General features: G+C 37.8%; 1 long non-coding RNA gene across 1 annotated transcript in view; it reads right to left on the bottom strand.

Annotated features, from left to right (window-relative positions):
- LOC120524666 overlaps nt 1-8,545 on the bottom strand; it is a 39,425-nt gene extending 30,880 nt beyond the window's left edge. Inside the window, exon 1 of the long non-coding RNA XR_005632817.1 lies at nt 8,480-8,545. This is a non-coding gene — a long non-coding RNA (uncharacterized LOC120524666). The remainder of the gene's footprint in view (nt 1-8,479) is intronic.
- Nucleotides 8,546-12,405: the final 3,860 nt, after the last annotated feature.

The following is a 12,405-nucleotide window of genomic DNA, read 5'->3' as shown; positions in this document are numbered from 1 at the left end:
GCACGAGGTTCGATTCGAGGGGGTGCACTGAGTGTGTATGCCTGATGAGCCCAAAATTAGGGCGAAACACGTGTTGCGTACTCTTTGCATTATTTGACAGTAAAACTACAGGGTGGGCCATTTATATGGATACACCTTAATAAAATGGGAATGGTTGGTGATATTAACTTCCTGTTTGTGGCACATTAGTATATGTGAGGGGAAACTTTTCAAGATGGGTGGTGACCATGGTGGCCATTTGAAGTCGGCCATTTTGGATCCAACTTTTGTTTTTCAATAGGAAGAGGGTCATGTGACACATCAAACTTATTGGGAATTTCACAAGAAAAACAATGGTGTGCTTGGTTTTAACGTAACTTTATTCTTTCATGAGTTATTTACAAGTTTCTCTTTGTTTACAGCCATTGACATGTGCAGAGGTTAACACGTGAGGAGCGGATAGAAATTGTGTTGATGTCTGGTGAACGCAGTAACCGGTCATTGCAGCAGATTTCAATGCAAGACACCCTACTGAGACCACCCATCTCCCATGCTACAGTTAGCAAACTGCTTGCTAAGTTTCGTGAAACTGGTTCAGTGTTGGATTTGCCAAAATGTGGACGCATGAAAACTGTCACTAATGAAGAAACATCAGTGGCTGTCCTAGCTTCATTCAGCAAGAGCCCACAGCGTAGCACTCGCCGCATGTCACTGGAGAGTGGCATTAGTCGAACATCCCTTCGGCGGATATTAGCTACTCACAAATGGCACCCTTACAAACTCCAGCTACTGCAGCATCTCAACGAGGATGACCCAGATCGGCGCACTGAATTTGCAGAATGGGCAAAACAAAATTGGAACAGGACCCTCAGTTTACGCAGAAGATTTTGTTCAGTGATGAGGCAAACTTTTATGTGAATGGTGAAGTTAACAAACAAAACCACCGCTATTGGTCTGACACTAACCCACATTGGATAGATCCCTCCAAGACTGTTGGAACAAAAAATTGATGGTATGGTGTGGTATATGGGGTACAAAGATAGTGGGGCCATTCTTCATCAATGGAAACCTCAAGGCCACTGGATATGCGAAATTGCTACATGATGATGTGTTTCCCTCTTTATGCACTGAAGCTGGCACGTTCCCTGAGTTTTTCCAGCAAGATGGTGCACCACCACATTATGGGTGTCAGGTCCGAGCATTCCTAGATGAACAGTTTCCTGGAAAGTGGATTGGTCGTGTGGGCCAGTTGAATGGCCCCAAGGTCTCCGATCTGACCCCTTAGACTTTTATCTTTGGGGTCATCTGAAGGCAATTGTCTATGCTGTGAAGATACGAGATGTGCAGCACCTGAAACTACGGATACTGGAAGCCTGTGCTAGCATTTCTCCTCGGTGTTGCTATCAGTGTGTGAAGAGTGGGAGAAGAGGGTTGCATTGACAATCCAACACAATGGGCAGCACATTGAACACATTTTATAAGTGGTCAGAAACTTGTAAATAACTCATGAAAGAATAAAGTTACGTTAAAACCAAGCACACCATTGTTTTTCTTGTGAAATTCCCAATAAGTTTGATGTGTCACATGACCCTCTTCCTATTGAAAAACAAAAGTTGGATCCAAAATGGCCGACTTCAAATGGCCACCATGGTCACCACCCATCTTGAAAAGTTTCCCCTCACATATACTAATGTGCCACAAACAGGAAGTTAATATCACCAACCATTCCCATTTTATTAAGGTGTATCCATATAAATGGCCCAACCTGTATTTCAATATATATATATACATACATATATATACACACACACACACTCGTACATATATATCAGCTTCCGATTCATTTTACCCTCGCACCCACTTGGTTTGAGAAGTATGAAAAAATATGAGGTTAACAGAAAGACAGATCACCAATTGAAGCTTTATGAATAATGGATACTTTATTCGCCATCAATGATTGTTTTGGTAAAGCCATACTCAGTGTAATCCTCCTTCCATTTTCTAATTTTTTTGCAACTAGCCATGATTAGATGAACGGTAAAAAAGTAAGAGCGAAGCGACAGTGACTTATTGAGGCACGCAGGCGAAAGCACAATAGCACGCGGGCTCGATGTAGTGCGCGTCAAGTCGATCTAAAATGCATGGTCAGATTCGAAAAAATATATGTTTTCAAGTTCTATTTAGTCGACATAAATATCTTTGGTTGGAATGTCAATTTACTCTTTAAATTTCTATGGTGAAGAAAAATTTATGCAATGATGATTACATTTAACTTACATTCCTACCAAAGATATTTCTGTCGACTAAATAAAATTACTTATATTTAAAATTTAAATAGAACTTGAACAGATACGATAGTTCATAATACCCACGCAGACTTGCACGTAAGAGCGGGAGTCATCCGTTTTAACAAGCAGCGTATTTCACTAATACGAAATTAATTATTTAGGAATGGATAGATAAATTAAGATTTTGTACAAATAATGTTTTTTATTTTTCTTCTTTGATGTATTCTGGCACCCCAGCAACAGTTGCTTGCACCCCAAAGGGTATATATATATATATATATATATATATATATATATATATATATATATATATATATATATGTGAATGTATATGTGTATATATATACATGTATATATGTATGTGTGTGTATATATATACTGCTCAAAAGAATTAAAGGAACACTTTTAATGAGAGTATAGCATAAAGTCAATGAAACTTATGGGATGTTAATCTGGTCAGTTAAGTAGCAGAGGGGGTTGTTAATCAGTTTCAGCTGCTGTGGTGTTAATGAAATTAACAACAGATGCACTAGAGGGGCAACAATGAGATGACCCCCAAAACAGGAATGGTTTAACAGGTGGAGGCCACTGACATTTTTCCCTCCTCATCTTTTCTGACTGTTTCTTCACTAGTTTTGCATTTGGCTACAGTCAGTGTCACTACTGGTAGCATGAGGCCATACCTGGACCCTACAGAGGTTGCACAGGTAGTCCAACTTCTCCAGGATGGCACATCAATACGTGTCATTGCCAGAAGGTTTGCTGTGTCTCCTGCACAGTCTCAAGGGCATGGAGGAGATTCTAGGAGACAAGCAGTTACTCTAGGAGAGCTGGAGAGGGCCATAGAAGGTCCATAACCCATCAGCAGGACCAGTATCTGCTCCTTTGGGCAAGGAGGAACAGGATGAGCACTGCCAGAGCCCTACAAAATGACCTCCAGCAGGCCACTGGTGTGAATGTCTCTGACCAAACAATCAGAAACAGACTTCATGAGGGTTGCCTGAGGGCCCAAATGTCTACTGCGCCCTGTGCTCACTGTACAGCACTGGGGAGCTCAATTGGCATTTGCCATAGAATACCAGAATTGGAAGGTCCACCACTGGCGTCCTGTGCTTTTCAGATGAGAGCAGGTTCACCCTGAGTATATGTGAAAGACGTGAAAGGGTCAGGAGAAGCCGTGGAGAATATTATGCTGCCTGTAACATCGTTTAGCATGACTGGTTTGGTGGTGGGTCAGTGATGATCTTGGAGGCATATCCATGGAGCAACTCACAGACCTCTACAGGCTAGACAGCGGCATCTTGACTGCCATTAGGTATCAGGATGAAATCCTTGGACCCATTGTCAGACCCTACGCTGGTGCAGTAGGTCCTGGTTTCCTCCTAATGCACGACAATGCCCGACCTCATGTGGCAAGAGTATGCAGGCAGTACCTGGAGGATGAAGGAATTGAAACAATTGAATGGCCTTCACGATCCCCTGACTTAAACCCAATAGAACATCTGTGGGACATTATGTTTCGGTCCATTAGGCGCCGCCAGGTTGCTCCTCAGACTGTACAACAGCTCAGGGATGCCCTCATACAGATCTGGGAGGAAATGCCACAAGACACCATCCGTCGTCTCATTAGGAGCATGCCCGACGTTGTCAAGCATGCATACAAGCTCGTGGGGCCACACAAGATACTGAAAAGCATTTTGAGTAGCAGAAATTAAGTTTTTGAAAAATGGACTAGCCTGCCACATCTTCATTTCACTCTGATTTTAGGGTGTCTACACAATTGAGCCCTCTGTAGGCAGAAAACTTTTATTTCCATTAAAAGACTTGGCATCCTTTTGTTCCTAAGACATTGCCCTGTCGTTATTTGTATAGATATCCAACTTCATATTGAGATCTGATGTATCTAATGTGTTTCTTTAAAGTGTTCCTTTAATTTTTGTGAGCAGTGTATATATATGTGTGTGTATATGTATATATGTAGATATGTATGTATATGTATATATGTATATGTGTATATGTATATATATGTTTATATATGTGTGTGTATGTATATATATATATATATATGTATTTGTGTGTATATATATATATGTGTGTGTATGTATGTATGTGTGTATATATGTAGATATGTGTATATATACAGTGGTGTGAAAAACTATTTGCCCCTTCCTGATTTCTTATTCTTTTGCATGTTTGTCACACAAAATTTTTCTGATCATCAAACACATTTAACCATTAGTCAAATATAACACAAGTAAACACAAAATGCAGTTTTAAATGATGGTTTTATTATTTAGGGAGAAAAAAATCCAAACCTACATGGCACTGTGTGAAAAGTAATTGCCCACTTGTTAAAAATAACCTAACTGTGGTGTATCACACCTGATTTCAATTTCCGTAGCCACCCCCAGGCTTGATTACTGCCACACCTGTTTCAATCAAGAAATCACTTAAATAGGAGCTGCCTGACACAGAGAAGTAGACCAAAAGCACCTCAAAAGCTAGACACCATGCCAAGATCCAAAGAAATTCAAAAACAAATGAGAACAGAAGTAATTGAGATCTATCAGTCTGGTAAAGGTTATAAAGCCATTTCTAAAGCTTTGGGACTCCAGCGAACCACAGTGAGAGCCATTATCCACAAATGGCAAAAACATGGAACAGTGGTGAACCTTCCCAGGAGTGGCCGGCCGACCAAAATTACCCCAAGAGCGCAGAGACGACTCATCCGAGAGGTCACAAAGACCCCAGGACAACGTCTAAAGAACTGCAGGCCTCACTTGCCTCAATTAAGGTCAGTGTTCACGACTCCACCATAAGAAAGAGACTGGGCAAAACAGCCTGCATGGCAGATTTCCAAGACGCAAACCACTGTTAAGCAAAAGAACATTAGGGCTCGTCTCAATTTTGCTAAGAAACATCTCAATGATTGCCAAGACTTTTGGGAAAATACCTTGTGGACTGATGAGACAAAAGTTGAACTTTTGGAAGGCAAATGTCCGTTACATCTGGCATAAAAGGAGCACAGCATTTCAGAAAAGAACATCATACCAACAGTAAAATATGGTGGTGGTAGTGTGATGGTCTGGGGTTGTTTTGCTGCTTCAGGACCTGGAAGGCTTGCTGTGATAGATGGAACCATGAATTCTACTGTCTACCAAAAAATCCTGAAGGAGAATGTCCGGCCATCTGTTCGTCAACTCAATCTGAAGCGATCTTGGGTGCTGCAACAGGACAATGACCCAAAACACACCAGCAAATCCACCTCTGAATGGCTGAAGAAAAACAAAATGAAGACTTTGGGGTGGCCTAGTCAAAGTCCTGACCTGAATCCAATTGAGATGCTATGGCATGACCTTAAAAAGGCGGTTCATGCTAGAAAACCCTCAAATAAAGCTGAATTACAACAATTCTGCAAAGATGAGTGGGCCAAAATTCCTCCAGAGCGCTGTAAAAGACTCATTGCAAGTTATCGCAAACGCTTGATTGCAGTTATGGCTGCTAAGGGTGGCCCAACCAGTTATTAGGTTCAGGGGGCAATTACTTTTTCACACAGGGCCATGTAGGTTTGGATTTTTTTCTCCCTAAATAATAAAACCATCATTTAAAAACTGCATTTTGTGTTTACTTGTGTTATATTTGACTAATGGTTAAATGTGTTTGATGATCAGAAACATTTTGTGTGACAAACATGCAAAAGAATAAGAAATCAGGAAGGGGCAAATAGTTTTTCACACCGCTGTATATGTATATACAGTATGTATATATATTTGGATGTGTGTGTGTATGTATATGTATATGTTTGTGTGTATATATATATATATATATATGTGTGTATATGTACAGTATATATGTAGATATGTATGTATATGCATATATATGTTTATATATGTGTGTGTGTGTGTATATATATATATATATATATATATATATATAAACAATGACATTGACAATCATGTTACGTTATTTTCAAAATGTTTCCTTTTCTTTTCATTACTTCTTTAACACACTACAGTACTTCTCCGCTCTTGGCGGTATTTTACTAGTGTATTATATAATCTAACCATAATGTCCCTTGATTTATATTCAACATTTTATTTACCTTTTTACCTGAACATTGATTAGACAATGAAAACATTATGTCAACTTAAACTCATAAATCCTTTTCAGACATTATTTCCTGTAGGACAGTGATTTCCATCTTGTATTTCTAATTGAAGTACCTTTTGTCCACGTGTAGCACTTTGTACTTTTCAATATTAAACTAAATTTTCCAAACGTTCTCCCAATTCTGAAGATTGTCCAGGTCATTTTGAATTCTTTTGCTGCCTCCTCAGTATCTGCCATTTGTCCAGCTTTGACTTTCATAAGTTTACTAACTATACCGGAATATATTTCATTAATGTAAATCAGAAAGGAAAGACCCTTGAGGGACTACACTGATGACACCATTCTGCTCTTATCTGTACTCTTTGTTTTCTCTTGGCTTAATAACTTGTCATCCAGCTTTATAGGTTACCTCTGATGCCTACAGCATACTGGATATAAGTAGTGGGAAAGCTCAGGATATCTGATATCGTCGACCATTAGGAGCCTCCTTTATGATATCAAAGGGTATCTTTAACGCTGATTGGTGAATGACAGTTAAAACTAATTTGGCTTGGGGTTTGAATGAGTGGCCACAATCTTAACAGGGATGTGATAAAGAAGAACTTGCTTTTATTTCAATGATTTCTCTCATCAAACTACCTCATCTATTTCAAATGGCTGCGATTTCCTGTCAGTTGATATTTTGAAGCCCAACATCTCCAGTCAAAATTCTTCCTTCACTGGAAATTGTACTTCTTTTGTTCAGTCAACTGTAAAGTAAAATTTACTGCAATATTTCCAAATAGAACTGGGCAATGCCAGAAAACAATTCTATATTTTATTAAAAATTATGCATCCTCATTATGAATTTAATGGCTTCCTTTTACATAGTATATTTTACACTAACTAAAAACACCCTAAAAAGAAATTTTTATTTGACAATTTGGGAAAATCTATACATTAAGTAAGTATTAAAATAAAAAAAGAAACTGACTAGTTTGGTGCAATTACCTTCTGCAGCTTTTTGTTGCATTTTAAAAACAAATTGGGTAAATCTTAGCTATTTTATCAAATTACTTGCCCTAAAAATTAAAACAAAAGGCAGGGTTCCTTAAGAATTCAGTTTTGGAAAAAATAAACAGTTCTGGTGGGATATTTCAGTATTAAAATGCCCCTGACAACTGATGAACTCCATGCTTGGTAAGTAAAACAGCAAAATCTGAAAGCTTATTCAAAGATGAATTAATTTCTGATTAAATTATCTGTTATAATGGAAACCTGCAGAGACGACAGAAGGCCAAAAGCTTCAGGGGTCCCCACAATATGGCCTGGCTGTTTCAAATTAAAGGGTGTTGGTTGTTTGTGACAATACTATGTAATTTTCTTCCCTGAAAATATAAAATGGACAGTTGAAAAAGGATGGAAATGTCTTGTTGTAGAACACACATAATATACAGTATTTTTTCATGAACATTAATTTTTTAAAAATCTATATTTCAAAATTGAATGTTAATAATAAAAAAGAAAAGATATGAATGGGAATGTACAAAATTATAAACCAGCTGACAAAGATAACTTGAATGAATCAAACACAAGCCACCTTATAAGTATTTAAAACTTTATAAGCAGCTTCCCATGTTGGGGTGGCACTGTGCTATTTAGCTACTAATGAAGCTCAATTAGAAGTGTTTCTAAGTTTTTCTTTTCAGAAGGAATCAAGAAAATCCTGATAATCCATTTTATCACTCCTCCTTTAACCGAATGCAACAAGTTTAAAGGTAATCAGTTTTGGTAGCATATAATTTGAAATGTGGCTTGAGGTTAGAATGAGTGGTCACGATCTTAACAGGGATGTGATAAAGAGAACTTGCTTTTATTTCAATGATTTCTCTCATCCTTTTTATCTCTCCACCTTTTGCTTTCTGAGTAGGGCAATGCCGGAAAGCAGAGCTAGATTTTTACTAATATTATATTTAGGTTTTATGCATTGAGCATGTATTTATATAAAGTAACTTCAATTTTCATTTTGGACAATAGCAGATATGATTGATCTGACTTTTATACACAGACAGTGTCCCACAAAGTCATATCAGGGGCAACCGGGTGTTTTCACCTGAACTTACCTGATTCAAGACGTTGCTTCTCAAGATTCTATTTTTACTGTAAAAAAAGAATAACAAAATTTAAAAGCTAAGTCCAAAAATAATGAAGATATTTTTTGATATAAATAACATTAGCATATTAATCACACTTTATTCTTTACTTTATCATTGTTATTAATTGACAACAAACAAGACACTATTTGTTTTGCCAGAGCTCTAAGTAAGAACAGATCAAGTGAATATTCCAGTGGGGATGATGGAAGATGCAAAAATTCCTAATGCAGTTTAGCAGGTTAAGTGACTGAATGTGTCAAATCCAGTTAGATTAGACAGCAGTTAGATTTTGCTGCTTACTTTGCAGTGCCTGCTGATATCTGATTTCTACTTTACCCATTCAATGAGACAGTCTTTGAGCTCAGCTTTCATGAACAGCAGGCGATTTACAATGAGACGATCTTGGGGCAGAGAACTTGAAAACTTTGTGCGCCTCCTCATAGAACTGCACACGTGATTTCACTACAATGGGTGACTAGCGAGATATGAAACATGTAGATACTGAGTGAATTATCAGATGGTGAATTTATGACTGGCACACTTTACCTTAAACTTCAAGGAAAGAGGAAACAGCTGGAGACAATTATGTGTGCAATGCCAGTTCTCGAAAGAAAGAAATAAAATCAAGGCACCATGTCTCCCTAAGAAAGATCACTTTGCTAAACTGAGATCAGTGTCATGCCAGACATGAAGGATTCCGGTGACAAAGTGGGCCTGGAAGTGTTGGAGGAGTTTTGCGTGAGTTTGAAATGAGACTATGATTTAATGAAGTACAAAAATATTTCAGTGTTATTCATAATCCCTTTCATGTGATTCTGTCAATAAAAACTGAACCAGGTGTTGGTCACTTGTGGAAGTCAGCCTGTGAGGAAGACTTCCCTAACATTTAAATGTGGAACATGGGATGTCCTGTTTTTAACACATAAAACTACATCCACATTTTACACAATAAACATGATAATGATAAAGACAGAAATGGACTAACCAGCAAAAACTATAAAAGCAGACAACATACAGCATCACGACAGTCAAGCTGATGCATCCACACTTCTGGCCAGTTAGATGTATTTCAGTTGTAACTGGCATTGGCTGATATGTGAGCATATTAAATTGTGCTCGAGTAAACATATTTAGACCAAATCTTGTGCCATGTGGGAGAGCAATAGCTGACACATCTGTTAAATGTCATGGATGTTGATTTGTACAGCACAGCACTCCATTTTGTTGTGTCCTACAAATGCAGCTCCATGAAAAGAAAGTACTGTATAAGGATACAATAACCACTGCTATACCTACAAAAATGAAAATAGGAAGATCTGGAACTACATGAGGAAAAAACATATTCAAGGACTAAATAATAAATCATGGAACAATTATTACAAAACAGACCTGTAATTGAAATTTACTCAGTTATGTTGGCATCATTTGTAAGCTGCTTTGGATAAATGTAATTGCTAAAATACAAAAATATTAATGTTCAGTGTTAAACTCTAAACAACAAATGTATGCAACACAGAGGAACGTAAAATAAATCTTCAAACGCAGGAGCAGTTTGATTCGGGGTCACAAAATGAGGCATAATGAGATTTTAAAAGTTTTGACAGGACAGCAATGAGACATACACTAGGAAGTGGTTTTCTTATAAAGCTGTGGGTTATTTTTAATTCAGCTTTAATCTAACTGTTGTTTTTCAAAAATGGTGTAGGCGATTAAAAGTAAGACCCTAGCAGAATTAAACCCCATTACCAATGAGCAGATGACACATACCTTGAGACTTCTTGAACAAAAACACTGCAGCAGGTAAAGACAGCAGTAAGAACAATCCAAAAAGCATTAAAACTATTGAGAACGTCTTCCATCCATGTGAGACAAGATTAAAAATTCTTCTGCAGAGAGAAAGGAAAGAAAAAGCTTGAATGACTTTACCAGCAGGGTGGTGGTACAGTGGGTAGCACTGCTGCCTCGCAGTTAGGAGACCAGGGTTCGCTTCCGGGTCCTCCCTGCATGGAGTTGCATGTTCTCCCGTGTCTGCCTGGGTTTCCCCCCACAGTCCAAAGACATGCAGGTTAGGTTCTGGCGATTCTAAATGGTCCCTAGTCTGTGCTTGGTGTGTGTGGGCTGGTGCCCTGCCCGGGGTTTGTTGGCTGGGATTGGCTCCAGCAGACCCCGTGACCCTGTAGTTTGGATATCGCGGGTTGGATAATGGATGGACTTTACCAGCAACGGTTTCAAGAGAGAAACTTTATAATCTTGAACACTTTAATTTTCATTTACAAAATAATTATAATTCCAGATCACATATAAAACTAAGCATTATTATATACTAATATCACTGTAAGGATAGATCAACATCCATGACAGCTCCTGACTTTACAATGCCTGGCCTTCGTTTGGATATTTAGCACTAGTGCTTCCAGTAAAGCATCTTCATAATGCACTCATTTTGTTTATACTTCAAAAAAATAAACATAGACTTGTTACATGTGGATATTTCGTAACCATTTTTCTTGCTATTGCTGATACACTGTGCATCACTGTTATGTTGTTCAAAAGCTTATTGCAGGATTTATACTAATAAGAACAATATTGAAAGTCTTTTGGTAAAAACATGATTGAACTTTGCAACTTACTGCGCTGAACTTTATATTCCAAACATGCAACTTCTCCAGATGTAAATATTGTGACAGAGAAATGTCTTTCCTTTATTCTGATGTATGGAACATGTATATTGAGTTAAGTGTGAAGACTTTGTGGCCACTTAAATCAAATCAGCAGTGACTGAGTTTACACATGGGAGCCCACATTAGGAGAGCAACAGAATCTCACACACCTCAATATGCAAAGTAAAAGCAGATGGCACAACCAGCACTTCTATGACATTGTTATATTTAAGAAGGAGGAGGATCAGTGACTGCAGATATTTACTAACCATCAATTTCAATCTGTGTTTGAATGCTTGACTTTGTTACACTGTGATGAATTACACAGATGACTCCATGTCTGTCCATCTCAGTCACCCAAAGTGTGCTGCTCACTCCAACCAGGGAGACTTTGTCCTGATTCTCCGTAGTGTCAGCACGTGTTGTTAAGTCCTGGCCCATTAGTGTTGCCCATCTCAAAACTGGCTTAGGAAACCAACCCTGTGATTCACATTTCAATTTAATTTCATTTCCTCCAGGGCTGCCCAGAAAAGACGAGGCTCCTCTCCTAATCCTAGAAAAGAGGAAAAAGACAAAAGACAAAAACATACAATGGCAGGATTACTTCTAAACTATTATTAAATAATGTCACAAAACCACACTGACACCAACCACTACTGATACAATGTCATTTTTCTATGCCTTTGTATAGTAAACATTACTTAAGCATTTAAGCAAAGCGTTTACAGCAATATATATATACTAGACATTAAGCCCGTGACAATAACGGCTAGAACAGTAGTGCATAAACATTAGTAGGAACAGTCTATATTAAATGGCAAGGGACGTTGACCTCATTCTGTTTCTTGTCTTAATTTTTTTGTCAAACATATTTTGCAAGAAGCCTAAAGTAAAATAATAATAAAAATAAAATAGAAACATATATGACAATACAGTATGTATAATTAATATTGCCTTAGTGTAAAACTTTGTAACAATCTGTAAGACACAATATCTGAAGAAAATATTTAGGTAAAATTTTCTATTTTTTTACCTCTGAAATTTTTCTATACAATTTCATTATAGACAACATTTCTTGTAAATATTCTGTCTGAGTTTGGGGACAGTTTGCCTTGTTCAGGACCATCTACAACCTTGACAACAACATCTGGAAAACTTCTAACTCTTGATAATGCAACATATAACTGACCGTGGCTGAATACTGGTTCTGGCAAGTAAATGGCAACTTTTCTA

The sequence above is a fragment of the Polypterus senegalus genome, chromosome 1 (assembly GCF_016835505.1).
Source record: "Polypterus senegalus isolate Bchr_013 chromosome 1, ASM1683550v1, whole genome shotgun sequence".
Taxonomy (NCBI): Eukaryota; Metazoa; Chordata; class Cladistia; order Polypteriformes; family Polypteridae; genus Polypterus; species Polypterus senegalus.
This window is presented reverse-complemented; position numbering and strand designations above follow the sequence as displayed.